Source organism: Triturus cristatus, chromosome 5_1 (assembly GCF_964204655.1).
Source record: "Triturus cristatus chromosome 5_1, aTriCri1.1, whole genome shotgun sequence".
Lineage (NCBI taxonomy): Eukaryota > Metazoa > Chordata > Amphibia > Caudata > Salamandridae > Triturus > Triturus cristatus.
The window spans coordinates 156747602-156764613 of record NC_140587.1 but is presented as its reverse complement, the minus strand read 5'-3'; positions in this window follow the sequence as shown (position 1 = coordinate 156764613).

Here is a 17012-nt window from a genome sequence, read left to right as displayed (position 1 = left end):
CTACCAACTGTTAGTGGTAATCGTGGTTCAAAGAGGAGTTGGAGTGCACGAGAATACACAAGGTTAAATAATAATATGTTATGCCAACGTTCACATACAAAGGAACAGAGAGAATGCTAGAAGCATGATGTGCGCGTGTAATGCAGTGGCGGGAGCCTGTGTGCATTTACACTTAGTAAGGAGCTCACTACAGTGTCCTAAAAGCCAACGCCACGAGTCTGTAGGACAGCGGTGCCCGCTGGCTCAGGCCTACAGTACGGTCCAGCAGGTCCTTAAAATTAGACTGATGTGACTGAATGAGGTCAGAGATCACATCATTACGCACGGCAACATCGCTTTTTCGCACGTGCACACTCAGGGTGATGCACCCCACCCCTCCTGCAGAACCGCCCTCAACAGGTGTCTGTAGGGCAGCGCTGCCCGTAGGTTCAGTCCAGAGGCGCAACTAGAGCCACATTTTGGGGGGGGGCTGAGCAAAAATTTCGGGGGGGGCTGAACTTTAAGCAATAGGCAGAGTGGAGCTGCAGGAGCTCTTAGAAGGGGTGAAACAACAGCAAGGCCTCATTAAGATGCAAATGGTCTTTTAAAGACCTGTGAAGGGCTCGGGTGCGGCTGCTTTTTTGCCCGGGAAGGTGTCTCATCCCGGGCTGCCACACACGACGGGAGGGGCTGAAGCCCTTTGAGTCCAATGGGTGTTGCGCGCCTGGTTCAGGCCTACCTTATGGTATAGCAGGTCTTTAAAATGAGACAGAGATGTGACTGAATGAGGTCAAAGATCACATCATAACACATGCAATATCGCTTATTCGTACGTGCGCAGTCTGGCTGATGCATCCCATCCCTCCCGCAGCACCGCGCTGAAGAGGTGTCTGTAGGGCAGCACTGCCCACTGGCTCAGCCCTACAGTACAGTCCAGCAGGTCTTTAAGATGAGACAGAGATGTGACTGAATGAGGTCAAAGATCACATCATAACACACGGCAATATCGTTTGTTCTGACCTGCGCAGCTAGGCTGAAGCACCCCACCCTCTCGCCCCAGCGCACTCAATTGGAGGCCCTGGGCACCCAGGCCGCTCTGCTTACCTGCTGTCATTGTTGTGTGAGCAAACACTACGGGCAGCAGTGCTCACAATTCAGATGGAGTGTTGATTGCAGGAGAGTGTACACCTCATGGATCCCTTTCGTAGATGACGGGCAGTAGGGCTCACAATTTAGAGCCCATGTTGATTGCCAGGATGGAGTACACCTCATGGATCCATTTCTTTTTTTTATTGCGCATTGTGATATGCGAGGTGGATGCGGCAAATGATTTGAGGTAGTGTGGAAGAAGAGGGACGTGTGGCGTCGTGGTTATCCTATTTATACGTACGCAAAGTGGGCTGGGCTTGCGTACGCCAGGCCAGCGCAGGGGGGTGAATAATTATTCCAGGGACTTGGGCGTTGTTCAGTTCCTGCCTGGCCAGGAAGTGTACTTCTGTGTGTTTCTTTTGTAGTTTTGACCTCGCAGAGTGTGCAATTTAGATTAGTGTAGCATGTGTCGGGAGGGCAGAAACTATCTTTAATGAGATGGCATGTGATCTAGGATGTGCAGTCTGCCCGTGGCTGATGATGCTCCTTAGTGCCAGCAATACCCAGGCCGAAAGGCAGCACAATAATGTGCAGACACACACACCAGGGGCATCGTGTAACACATATTTGTTTTGTCATTTGAGATGTCATCAGTGATGTCATCAGTGATGTCACTGACCATCTCATGAGTGATGTAATATGGGACATCATCATCAGTGTATTGCGGGCACGCGAGTTATAGTTAGCTCAACTAACTATAACAGGCGAATTTCTCTGGTTTTATATGAGTGAAATGTTCAACTAACTATAACCTCCCTGAACCCTATGTTTTTTTTAGTGAATTTCAAAGGTTTTTTAAATGCTAATTCCTAACTATAATGTCTGTAAAACCTATGTTTTTTTCAGTGAATATATATATATATATATATATATATATATATATATATATATATATATATATATATATATATATATATATATATATATTTTTTTTTTTCTTCAAAAAAGATTGCCACTTGCTCGGAGATGCACTCAAGAGACAGAAGCGGGCCCCCTTAGCTTTCTCTTGAGTGCATCTCCGAGCAAGTGGCAATCTTTTTTGAAAATATATTACGGCCAGCCTCGGTCGTGGAGTTTGCACCGCCACATATATATGGACTGTAGCGATATACTTGCATTTCGCAAAATACAGAGGAGACGAAGTTGTGCTTTAAATTTAAACCGTAATTCATTTCATACCTACTGGAGGTTTAATACTTTGATACTTATGTTTTGTGGCAGGAACGCTCAATCCTACAAGTCCCAGGATACCTTCAAACTGAATACAGATCCAACCCACCTGGGGGCAGTCAACTACTGGTTAACAAGGGGCTTGCTGAGATGACGTTATCACTGCCACTGACCAGCCGGTCCGTGAACAAGAAGCAGGAGCTTTGAAACGCGTTGGACCTTTCTGAACATTGAAATGAAATTCGGTTTGCGATGCAATAAAGGACCTTCTTGAAAGCTAAGGGGGCCCGCTTCTGTCTCTTGAGTGCATCTCCGATATATATATATATATATATATATATAGTTCATGTGAGAATCCTTCAGCACTTGAGGGCTGTAAAAAATGAAGATAGTCCATGGGGGATATAAATGAGCTCTTTTACTTTATGATTGATTCAGGAATAGGCGAGGGGTAACAGAGAGATGAAACTTATACAATTAGAATCACGGTACATACTCTTGCTGGATACTAAGATCCCCAGGGCCTCAACTCAGAAGAAGATATGCATTTCCACCTTTAGAGGGGGAGGGGTCCCCTCTACCGACAACTCCCAGCTGTATAGACAAAGGGATTTTACTGTACAAAATCAATGCTATTAGAAACATCTAAAATTTCAAAAACTTTTACAACTTTTTTAGTTTTATTCTTGTACCTTTTACTCTCGGCAATGTGTAAGGAAGGATTGATAATTATTGGTGGAAGAGTCATTCACATCTTGCACTATGTATAATTAAAGTTAGAGCAAGGAGTGGAGATGCATTATCAGTAGGACAGTGAAATTAGTCATGAAATAGGTATATACAATGTTTAACCTAATTGTCATATAGAACATTTTCAGACTGTTTTAGAAGAAATACTTTTTTATAGCACTTGCCCCTTCTTATATAACAGCACTTGCACTTTCAATGACAAAAAAACACTGCCATTGTTCGGTATAACCCACAATTTGGGTGGAGGACACATCCCTGTCTTCTACGCTCCATGGCGAGGCAGTCAAATGGCCCTTGAGTGAGAAATCCATGTTAGAGTACACAAGAGCATTTGCACTTTGAACTAAGAGCATGCACAAGCACTTTATCGTTATGGACTGGTACCCAACTGTAGGGCGAAAGGTTCAAGGTAAATTGCACTAATTCATTTGCACTTTATGTGTTATCGATTAGAACCCAGTTGTAGGGCGTAATGTTTCAAGGTCAAATTGCACTACTGCACTTGCACTTTATCCTTTCGAGATTGCACTCATGAAATGGGTGTTTGATGATCGTGACATAGGGGATGATATAGAGCGTGATATGACCTATCCCTTGAAATAATTTTTGGGCAAGATATATGCTAAATTGGTTTACATTGATGTTTGGATATTATTTACACTTGTGAAACAAAATAGAAAAAGTCAAATGTCATAGTAAGGCCAATAGCATAAGTTGCACACCGATAACTAATGGGTACAGAATTGTTTCACTTTAATTTTTGTTTGTTGAGGTACTGACACAGTGTAGGTTTAAACGAATAACAGTACAAAAGTCACCCCCCCTTTTTTTTTAAATAAAAAACATAACAATTGAAATATTGATAGAAAGGAATAAGAAGTAAAAAAGCAAATAAGAAAAAGAAAAATATTAATTCTAATATTCACGTTTAAACGTAATGAAATCAAGAAATTGTATAGCAAAATGTGATATTTGTGAAGCATTGCCATAAGAGATGTATTTTATCAAATGCATTGATTGTAGTTTGGTAGTATGTTGTCTATGCCAGTTGCATCATGTGACCAACAAAGAAAGGAAAGTAGTGTGTGAGGAAGGCAGGAGATTCTGTCGAAACGCGTTACAACACTGCAACTAAGTGAATAGAATTTGAACATTTCAACTGAATCTGCGGTGTTGGTATCCGGACCTGGTGTTTGTTTTGTGTGTGTATATATACACACACACACACACACACACGCATGCACACGCTCACACTGACACACACACACACACACACACACATTGAAGGATTTAGGTTTAAGGGTGGGTAGGGGTTTAGGGATGGGTAGGCCTATAAAGTTTTTTTAAAGTTCAGGAATGGGTAGGGGTACAGGGTGGTAAGGGTGTTTTTAAGGTTTAGGGTGGGTAAGGTAATTTGGTGGTAAGGGTATTTTTAGGGTTTAGGGTTTAGGGGTGGGTAAGGGTATTGGTTAGTAAGGGTATTTTTAAGGTTTAGGGGTGGATAAGGGTATTTGGTGGGAAGGGTATTTTAGGGTTATGGGGTAGGATAGGACATTATGTTATGTTATGTTACTGATTATTTCTAAAGCGCACGTTCACCAACCTGTCTCTTGGCACTGGATTGCTAATACGGCCTTGGTCCCTGGTTATTGGTTAGTCTGTTTGAACAACCATGTCTTCAGAAGCTCTCTGAATCTGGTGTAGTTTACAGTGAACCAAAGATCAACTGGCAGAGTATTTCAGATTCACGGAGCAATGATGGAAAACCTGGATCCTCTAATACGTTTTTTTTTTACACGAGGGGACCACCAAATAATGTAGATGGCTAGATCTCAGTCATGAATAATTGTTGATCCGTGACTTTACGAAAGCAGGACAGTTCAGATGCAAGGCCTTAAAGACCATGCAGCACCCCTTGAACATGGTTCTCTGCGCGACTGGCAGCCAGTGAAGGTCCTTCATCACGTAGGAGATATGGTCATATTTGGGCAGATAACATATCAGCCCAGTGGCCTGATTTTGGATTAACTGAAATCTGCACAATGGAATTTTAGGGAGGCCCAAGTTAAGAGAGTTGGTAATGTCAATTGTAGACATGACTAGGGCTGTTATCACCTGGATCAGAGCCTCCCTGGTAAGAAATGTCCTTATCTTTTTTATATGCTGCAGTTGGTAGAAGCTTGCTGATGTAACAGCACCTACATGCTGCTTAAACGATAGCTCCTCACCCATAATGATCCCAAGGATTTTTACCGCCTTTTTAGGGGCAGGCAGATGACCCCTCTCGCTGGGCCAGAGCAATGGAGCCCAACGGTCCACCTTACTTTTTTGTAATAACTATCTCCGTTTTGTCGGAATTCAACTTCAACTGATTGCAGTTCATCCAGTCCAGTGAACCGCATAGTGTCCTTAAATTGTTGTCTAGGGGTGGGGCTATCGTTGATCGTGAATAGAAGTTGCATATCATCCGCTTAGTTAAAGATGTTGATTTCTTTGTTCTTAATGGAGCTAACCAAAGGGCGTATGTAAATATTGAAGAGGTGAGGAGATAGAGAGGATCCCTGAGGCACTCTGCAGTTCAGCTGTACCTCAGATGACACAAAGGGGGTTAACCTGACTGATTGGGATCTCTCACTGAGGGAAGAGGTGATCCACTTCAAGTCTCGAAACCCCGCGGACCTGATCAGGCCAGCCAAAACAGCATGGTCAATCATATCAAAGGCCGCAGATAGGTCGAGTAGTACCAGGGTTTCAGTATTGCCATTATCAGCTTGCTTCCTCATGTCATCAACAACTGACATGATCACAGCCTCTATAGAGTGCGCTGGCCTAAATCCTGCCTAACTTGAGTCCAGAAACTCTGATTCCTCAATAAAGGAACAGAGATGGCAGGCTCCATGCGCCCCCAGAACTTTTGCTAAAAATAGTAATAGGGCTACCGGGCAAAGGTTTTCCATATCCATGGGATCTGCTCCCACTTTTTTTAGTATGGGGACAATAATCGCTCATAAAAGCCCTGGTGACCAACCCCGATTTGATGGATTGGTTCAGGAGTGACAGTACCAGGTCAGCAAAACATTGGGTGGTTAAGAGTGATGTTAGGGTTTAGCAGTGGGTAAGGATATTGGGTGGTAAATGTGTTTTTAGTGTTAAGGGGAGGGTAGAGGAATTTGGTGGTAAGGGTGATTTTAGGGTTCAGGGGTGAGTATGGGAATTGGGTGGTAAGGGTGTTTTTAGGATTTAGGGGTGGGTAGGGATAAAGGGTGGTAAAGATATTTTAGGGTTTATTTTGGGTGGGTAGGGGCACAGGGCGGTAAAGGTGGTTTAGGAGTGGGTAGGGATAAAGGGTGGTAAGTGTATTTTATAATTTTGTGGTGGATATGTACAAAAGGGGGTAAGGGTAATTAAAAACTGGGGGTTTATAAAAATATATATATATATATATATATATATATATATATATATATATATATATATATATATATATATATATATATATATATATATATATATATATCTTCAGACAGAACTCCTCGCAGTCCTCACCATTCAGCCAGAGTCTCCACAGCACAGATAGAGTCTGCAAGTAATTTTTCGATTCAAAAGTGCTTTATTTTAGCACACCATAAGTGCGAGCATGGACGGTCAATGCGTTTCGGTGACTGCCTTCAACTGGACCATAGAGTCCTGCCGTCTAAAACATCTATTTAAAGTGACATAGTGTACGTAATCCCTTGTATGTTTCAATTAAAATAGACTAGACTGTTAACACCCGATCAGTATTCTAGACCTTGGCTATTAGTGGTGATGAATACAGGCCCCAGCTAGGCCCGCAGGACACAAGGGTTCGCTCTCCTGTAATGGAATCTATAAGGAAGTTGGCACGGAAACTGCAAAGTACAAAGACAGCATTTATTAACCCTTAAGGGTGGTCCTACAATCCACACAACACTCTTCAGTATTGCATAGAGTAGCACAAAGAACTTGCGTACACGGTCCCCTTTTATACACAATAGAGGGGCTCATAAGTGGGTGGATACAACATGAGGCCGAAGAACATTACCATTTATGGTCATTTTCGATACTGAATCAATATGTGGGCGGAGCTAACACACTCCTTGAGCCCGCGAAAACATGGTCAAGCAAAGCTAACTGATAACAGATGTGGTCAAGTCTGGGCATGTGCCAGATGGACAAAGGAGCTATTTATAGACTGTTACTAGGCAGATTACAAGAGCAACTAACACAGAGGTTGGACTCTTCTCGTGGGGAACACGTGGAAGCATAACAATACAAAATGGAGTCCGAACTTCGGTCAACATAACAGAGAAAACATGCTCTATAAGAGGGGAATTAATGTCTTTAGTAAATGCTTAATCACATCGTTGTTTCAATTTACAACAGACGACCCTTTCAGCATTTACTGAAGACATCCGGTTTGTTAGGATAATCGTCATATATGTCAATCGTCATCATTTCTTCAACTTCTTTAGCTAAACGTTTCTGGTGAGCAACATCGGCAATAGCTTTCTTATCAGGGATACAGATTGATACACATAATGAGCAGAGTAAAGGACCACACTGAACGCAGATACAGCATGAAAACAGAACCGCTACAATAATGCAGAGACCAGTCAGAACCTTCCATCCCCAGGCAGTAATTAACGCCCAAAACCATCCAGAAAAGGACCAAGTGCCGTTTTCTGTATGGATCTCAGCTGCAATTTTATGCAGTTTATTGATGGCATTATAAACTGATGGCGCATGATCAGGGATGAACACACAACAGCTACTTCCAATAATTTTACATGCTCCTCCTCTGTCAGCTAGCATAACGTCTAATACCATACGATTCTGCAATGCAACAATTCTAGTAATTTGTAATTCCTCCGTAAGGTTCCCAAGTGCAGCAGCAGTCTGATTTGTTACTGCTTCTACCACTCTTGTTAATCTTCGGATCTTCCTACTGTTCAGGGCAGCTCCAACAAAGAAAAACAATCCTAGGTTAAAATCAATATACTGCTGCAGACTGGTATCAGTCTGATCTACATCGTCAAGTGATAAAGTACGTTTATACCTATTTACAGTCACATTATTCAATAATTTCAGATCCTTATGATAAGATGCGGGAGCTAGGAATACAGGAGGTAATAGAAATGATACATAGCATACCCCAGACCACCCAGCCGGCAGACGGTAATAACCTTTATTTCCACACACAAAATACGTATTATGGGAGGCCAAGAAGGTACTATTATTCAACCCATCAATATTCAAAACAGTAATGCAATCACTAACACCAACAGGAATAAAACCCACACTCTGGACACACAGGTCCGCTTGAGCTTGTGCTACTTGAATTACAAACTTGTCCTTTCCCACAGTGTCTCTTGTGTTCGTAAAGATGTAGGGAATGGATTCATTGTCTGGTCGGTACTCTTCCCACTCCCAAATTGTCCCATTCGCTTGTGGATACCCATTTTTGTCTTGATGGCATTCTTTATTGAGTCTGAAGAGCAATCGTCCCACTGTTGGTTTCCGAGTAGCAAAAAGCAAGGTATACCATGCTCTACAAGAGCCATTATGAGAGAAAGGAAGTGGTATAAATGGCGTTCCTCCTTTCTTCTGATGAGCTGGCATCATCCCACATATCCAACAGTTCGTAGCATTCGTAGCAACGTGGGTATGATGCAGCATCTGGATGAAAGTGTTATTCAAGTAAGATTGTCGATGCTTCAACTCTTGATACGGTAATGTATAAAAGTAGTGCTCCTCAGGCACCGGAGTTGTCAACACAAGAATCTTCCGAGCAGGAGTTACATCCTCCACGAACCATGTGGTTATCCCAACAATGGCTACTGTCAACATGAACCCTAATGCACAAAGGATTTTCTTTTTCTCCATGTCAAGGTAAAAATAAAACCCAATATCTTCCTGAAACTAAAAGTCTGTCAGAACTCTTCCCCTTGGGCAGCGGTTGATTTCTTCACCAGCGGGCCAAGACGGGTGTCGCTACACTAATGCAGGGCTGATCCCCCCCCCTTGCCTCATCGGCTCTCCGTTTCACTAACCCAAGGGCCGTTCTGACAGTATGTCCCGGTACTGGAAAACTCACTTCCTTGGTCGAAGATGATATCGCCTTCCTCCAGGAGTCGCGTGGTCCGGAAAGAGCTCCTCAGTGGCGTTTGGCTCCGCAGCACGGCCTGTCTCTGCAGCCAAAATTTCTCGTTGATCGGTCAGCACGGCAGGTTCCACCAATCCGGGCGGCACCTTCCTACAGTGCAGAGAGTGGATCCAATTCTTTCGGTTGGAGACTCGCACAGCCGTCCTCGTTACGAGGAGGACCTGCTCAGGGCCCACCCATCTCGGTTCCAAGCTGTTCGTCCTGTCGAAAACTTTCACCATGACATGGTCACCAGGCCGGAGACCATGTCCTTCACCGGTAGACCGATCAGGGAGCGCCTCTCGGACCTGTTGATGAATAGAAACCAAGTTATCCGTTAACTGTGCCAGATAATCGTTCATCATTACGCAAGGTACATCATACACAGCCTTAGGTTTTGGTGGACCCCAAATATTCATTGGGCGTCCGAAGACAATTTCATAAGGTGTAAGGCCAGTTCGAGAGTGTGGTACCGATCTAATTGACAATAACGCCAGTGGCAGAGCGTCTGGCCAAGTCAAAGACGTTGAAGCTTGAATTTTAGCGATCTTAAGCTTCAGTGTACCATTATACTTCTCAACTAGGCCTGCAGACTGAGGGTGAAACACGGCGTGGAACTTCTGAGTGATGCCTAGGCCCTTCAAGACATACTTTATAACATCCGCTACAAAGTGAGGGCCATTATCACTCCACAGAAGTCTACAGACGCCATATCGAGGGAAGAACTCTTTCAGCAGCAGCTTCGCAGTAGTCATTGCAGTATTGTCTTTCGTAGGGTACGCTTCAACCCATTTGCTGAAAGCGCAGACCACTACTAGAACATACTTCAGATTATTACAGCGCTCAAGCTGGATATAATCCATCTGCAAAACCTCGAAGGGCGCAGTAGGTGTCACGAACCCTCCTGCTGGAGTTCGAGTACCCTTTCCTGGGTTATACCTCAGGCAGATCATACAGGTCTGCACCACCCTCTTCGCTGTGCTAGCAATCTCTGGATGCTCCCAGACTTGGGTAAGCAATTTCACAATTGCGGAAGCTCCAACATGTGCTAGCCCATGTGCCATCTGAACCATCGGCTGTACAAAAGCCGTGGGTAATTTCCATCTATCCATCTGCTTATTTCTCCAGCAACCCTCATCATCCAATTCTCCCTCACTAGCCCATTGTTCCCGCTCTTTGTCAGAAGCGGTCCTTTGCATTTCTCGCACTTCCTCCTTCGCATCATGCCATCTTTCCACCTGCGACTTTACTACATACACGGCAGTAGTACCGGGCTGCATCGCAGTCTCCCGTGCTACTCGATCTGCCAACGCATTCCCTTCTCCAACTTTATCAACTACTTTCCTGTGGGCGCTACACTTAACGATGGCGATTTTCTTTGGGTATGTCAATGCGGTTAAAAGATTATGAACTAACTCTCCATGCATTATCTGTACTCCATGTGACGTCAAAAACCCTCTCTCCTTCCAGAGTAGGCCGAAGTCATGCGCTACTCCGAAGGCATAGCGGCTATCTGTATAAACATTCACACATAGTCCTGTACTGAGCTCACATGCTCGTGTTAATGCTATCAGTTCCGCTGCTTGAGCTGATTTCTGTGGTATGCGTGCTGTCTCTACTATCGTTTGCAATGTGGTAATCGCATATGCTGCTGAAGTCGTACCATCTGGTAGCTTCAGACAGGATCCATCCACCCACAGTTCTCCATCTACATCTGGAAAGGGCGTATCCTGGAGATCAATACGACCCTTTGTTTGTTCCTCAGTCACGAGAATACAATCATGCGCTTTCCGCGCCTCAGGCTGGGTTTCGGGGTATGGCAACAATGTTGCCGGGTTTAACGTTACGCACCTTTTTAACGTAATATGAGGAGCCAAAAGCGTCAACTCATATCCCGCTAAACGGGCGCTGGTCAAATGCTGCGTCTTCGTTTGATTGAGCAGGGCATCGACAGCATGGGGGACTAATACCAACAACTTATGAGATAACACAATTCCCTCACTTTGGCGTATTGACACAGCTGTCGCCGCAACCGAGCGAAAACACCCCGGTAATGCTCGGGCGACAGGATCAAGTACAGCCGAAAAATATGCACAAGGGCGCTGCTTATCGCCGTGCATCTGCACTAAAACTGACAATGCACATCCATCTTTCTCATGCACATACAACGAAAAGGGTTTTGCATAATCAGGGGTCCCTAACACTGGTGCTGAACAAAGGGCCTGTCGTAGTTGCTGAAACGCAGTATCACACTCATCTGACCAAGGGATTGGGATAGGCGTGTCCTTTGTCAAGAGGGCTAATAATGGCTTAGCTATGTGCGAAAACCCCAATATCCACTGTCTACAAAAAGAAACAAGACCCAGAAATGCACGCACATCCTTCTGTGTGGACGGTCTCGGTGTATCCAGAATTACTTGGATACGATCCGGTGTGAGTGCACGTCCCTCCTTAGACAAAAGGTGACCCAAATAAGTCACCTTTGGTCTACAGAATTGCAATTTCTTCCTAGATACCTTATGATTGTGGGATGCTAAAAAGGAAAGTAAGGATAACGTACTTTTTTCACACAACTCCAGGGTGTCAGCCGCCAGCAAGATGTCATCGACATATTGAATGAGGGCGACACCCTCGAGCAGAACAAAAGAATCCAATTGTCGTTTCAAAGCCTGACTGTAAATGCTAGGGCTTTCTGTGTAGCCCTGGGGGATCCTACAAAAACGATAAGATCTATTATTTAATGTAAACCCAAAAAGATATCGGCTATCAGGGTGAATGGGAATGGAAAAGAAGGCATTCTTCAAATCGATCACGGAGAACATAGTCGCCGTAGGTGGTACCAAAGTAAGCAACGTCGTGATATCGGAAACCACTGGGTACTGAGGTATCACGATCTTGTTCACTTCTCTCAAATCAATTATAAACCGATAAACTCTGGCATCCGTATCCTTTTTCAGTATGGGAAGAATCGGACTGTTACAAATGTTGTAGGGGACTTCCTCCACTACCCCTACCGCCATCAAATCCTGCACTATCTGTATGAGAGCTTCCTCACCCTCCTGGGAAATACGGTACTGTGGGAGGCGTGGTAACACCGCCCCCTCCTGGACGCTAATGTGGACCGGTGGAATCACCATTTGTCCCACATCAGTATCCGAAGTTGCCCACAAAGCACGAGGGAGGGTAGCTAACAGCGCATCCTCTGACATCGTACACATCCGTTCTGATCGGGGGTAATTGTCATTCAATATTACCCGTACACCAGCAGGGGAACAGCGGATCGTAGCCCTAAAATGCTTTAACATATCAAGGCCCATAATGTTGTCCGGTGTATACGGGGCAAGCAGGAACGGACAGGGTGCAGAAAAAGAATCAACCTTAAACATGAGGGGCTGTGAAAGAGGGCTTCGGGAGAGTGTACCGTCAAACCCTACCGATGTGACCATTAAGCCGGATGGGGGAGCCCCCGGAACCAATTGCTTAGACAGTGCACTACGTGTCGCTCCTGTATCCACTAGGAACTGATCAGTAGAGCCCAAAACCTCAGCCGATACATAAGGACCCTTCTGATCAACCGGCACCTCAACTGATTCTAACCCCCATCCAACGCATCCCTATGCATGCTGAGAGTCATGGTACCCCGACCGGTCAATCCCCGACGCTTGGTACTGATGCTGGCGATCAAAAACGTTTGATCTATCGCGGTGCTGCCCAGCAGAGTCAAGACGAGCCTGTTCGTTAGAATTCCCTCGAAAGTTCGAGAAACCCCCTCTACCTCGCGGGCCACCATAGGTATGCCCCTGACGCGATGCATGCAACACCGGGCAGTCCCTAGCCCAATGACCCGATTGCTTACAATACGCACATTGGTTCCTATTTAAATCAGATCGGCCCGAGGGAGGACCATAAGATCCTCCCCTACCTCTATTACTACCCCGCCGGGGCGGGCCATAGACTTGTGCCAACATCACCTTTGTTTTCAAATCTTTCGATTTCTTTTCCTCCTGGCCCTTTGCTTCTTGCTCCTGACGCTCATAATACTGGGCGATAGTCAGGAGGGCCGTCGGTGTAGCGGAGGACCAAGAACTCTCGCTCGCTTTTAAACGGGCCTTAACTGCCGGCAGCAGATTAGCCACATATTTATCCGCAAAAAGGTGGCGGCCCGTATCGTCAGTAAGCGACTGGCCACTAAAATCATGAAACGTCTCCTCAAAGCGCGTAAAGAAGTCCGCAACTGACTCGTCAGCTTTCTGTGTACATGCAGCTAACATATTCCAGTCAATCTTTTTAGGGGGGATAATTGTCTTCAACTTAGCCACAATAGCAGCAGGGAGATCTAAAATACTCTGGGGCGGTTTCTGCGCAGGCTTCCGCTCCCTATCCTCATCCTCAAGGTCAGACCACCGGGCCTTAAAGGCAACTGTATCATCTACCTTTCGGACAGATCGCCACATATCCGGTGGTAGAATAAGGCCAAAGAACAAATCGATATCTGCTAAAGTCATAACGCAAGAATTCAAGGCCCCCTCGACTTCTTCGTAGAAGGCCGCTGGATTCTTGCGGGGGTCAGGCAGCGCATTCTTTAATGCCATCACATCAGCTCTATGCCACGGAGTATAAACCCAATTATACACAAAATATCCCTTAGCATCGGCGGAGGTAATGTCCGAACTAGTCCCCGCTCCTTTAGGAGGAACATACAAAGGCGCCGCCTCGCGCATTGGCTTAGCATGCACTAGATCGCTCTTATCTGATTGAGAGGTGGATGAGTGGCCTTCTGCGGTACACGAATCCGACTGCGTCTCCTCCCCTGCTCGTTGGCGCGCTTTTTCTCTATGGGCCAGCACCGCGTCCCGCAAGGCGAATAGCCGCCGAGCCGTATCAGGAGCCTTAGAGGGAGAAAAAACACCATCATGCAATGCTTTAGCATCCGATGTCACTTCTTCAGGCTCAAAGACACTAGAATATTTCCGAAAAGCAGCAATCACTTCCTCAGCGAAATGACTCAAAAAATACAATCTCTCTCTATCCTGCCACGACCCCCAAGTATGGAACAATTCATCCACGGACACCTTGCCCTTAAGTGCACGGAAAGAAATTTGTCGAAGCTCAGCCATATGTTCAGCCGATAACATGGACCGCGTATCTACCTTACCCGTACCCGGGACGGAATCTTGTGGCCTCGGAGCAGATGCGCCAACATAAGGGGGCGGAGAGCGATCTAGTAAATAAAAATCATCATCAAGATTATTAAGGACAGGATAGAGTGGCTGCCGAACAGCGTATTGACCCGAAACTTGGAGCCTACGCTCCTTCTCTTGCCTGTCCGTCTGCTCTCTGTCCTCCCGACGCTTCGCTTCCTGTGCTCGCACATGATCATTCTTCCGTTGCTCCTTATCAAACAGCGCTTTCTCACGTTTCTCTCGCTCACGCACCTCCTTCACCCACAACCGCACACACTCAAACATATCCTGACGAGCACGCCGCTTACACATACACTGTTCCACATACTCAATCTTACGTATATCAAACGATCCATACAAAGGCCATCGTAACTCAGGATCTTTTTTTGTATATTTCCTCCATACTGTGCTGTACATTATGGAAGAAAGACCATGCTTCACATACATATCCCTATTAGGAGTCCCCTCTGGGGGAGCTGGAGCAGATTCCTCGAGGTTCAACCGGTTCCCAAAACAGCAACACCACTTACGGAGTGCGCTGAAAGCAGGCATGCTCAGAAATAATGCAAAATATGCAGTATTATAGAAAAATGGCACTTAATCGTTGCGCCGTTCAAAGTTACACAGCTCCGGAGAAATCTCTCCACATTACCTGCCTATATGTGTTGCAACGCATATATTTTCACAAAGACAAATACAAAATATGACTAGTCATCACAAATCAAACTCAAATAGCCGGACCAGGCTTCAAAAACTCGGAGCAAGTACCGTACACCGGTTCTTACCAATCAAGAGTCCAGATTCCAACTGCCAAGCTCCACAATCGCCCAAACGGCTTTCACGGCAGGACCGACAGAAGAGGTCTCAGTCGAGGACCGGCGCCACCCAGACGGTCAGCTCGGAAGGGACGGAAAAAAAACCTCGGGATGCCAGGGCTAAGACGCCGCTGGCAGTGATCACATCCCCGGCCAAATTCCTCACCTTCGTCGCGACCAGTCCTTCGAGCATCCGAGTCGCCGATGAGCCCCACGTTGGGCGCCAATTGATGAATACAGGCCCCAGCTAGGCCCGCAGGACACAAGGGTTCGCTCTCCTGTAATGGAATCTATAAGGAAGTTGGCACGGAAACTGCAAAGTACAAAGACAGCATTTATTAACCCTTAAGGGTGGTCCTACAATCCACACAACACTCTTCAGTATTGCATAGAGTAGCACAAAGAACTTGCGTACACGGTCCCCTTTTATACACAATAGAGGGGCTCATAAGTGGGTGGATACAACATGAGGCCGAAGAACATTACCATTTATGGTCATTTTCGATACTGAATCAATATGTGGGCGGAGCTAACACACTCCTTGAGCCCGCGAAAACATGGTCAAGCAAAGCTAACTGATAACAGATGTGGTCAAGTCTGGGCATGTGCCAGATGGACAAAGGAGCTATTTATAGACTGTTACTAGGCAGATTACAAGAGCAACTAACACAGAGGTTGGACTCTTCTCGTGGGGAACACGTGGAAGCATAACAATACAAAATGGAGTCCGAACTTCGGTCAACATAACAGAGAAAACATGCTCTATAAGAGGGGAATTAATGTCTTTAGTAAATGCTTAATCACATCGTTTCAATTTACAACAGAGGTTGCCATTTATTTTCTCGCAACACTAATGGTAAAGTACCATGGCTAATATAAAAGCTATCACAATCTAATTCATGATCATAATTAAAAGAATAAAATTATTTACATTTTTCTTTTTTGTTTTTTGTAAAACGGAAGGAGGAACATTTCTATTTCTGGTTTTAAGAAAAAACGTTTTAAGGGAGATATAAAGGGGAAGGAAAGGAAAGGAAGGTGGAGAAGAAGCACATGGAGGGATGTAAGTAGAGGTGCAAGAGGGGTTTGTATGCTTTAAAGTTTTAAGAGAAATGTAATGGAGTGAACTGTACATTTCTAAGATTTGCAACAAGAAATTGATGATCATTATAAGTCTGTAAAGTACAAAAAACATACAATCTTTATAAAAGTTATATTAAAATCTTAGTCGCTTCAGTGCTGTAGAAGAGACGGATCGAGTCAGTATAATTATTTTAAAATTATAAAAGAATTTGATCATTTTTATACACCCAAAGTTTGTAAATAGCAAATAATTTGTAGAGAAAGTTCCAAGTGCATTGTGCAAAATATGATCTCATATATCTCTCCCTATAGTTCTAAATAAATATATCAACTACCTTATAATAAGATTCAAATATATTATATGTTTTTTTCCCCTAAAAAAAAAAACAAAGGTTAAAGGGACGTTATAGTTAGGCTGAGATTTCACTGGTACAAAACCAGTGAAATTCAGCAGTTATAGCTTACACCCCTGCAATGCACTGCTTATGACCTCACATATTACATCACTCGTGACATGGTCAGTGACATCACTGATGAGATCTCAGATGACATCACTGATGACATCATCAAGTGAGTGTAAGTGTTTTCAAGAGTGTATGGTTGTTAAACATATATACTAAACTACTACAAAAGTTAAATTAGTGTACTAGGTGCACTACTACTGAGTGATATTACTTCTAACATATATTATGTGAGTGGCTGTGTGACTGTATGTATCTG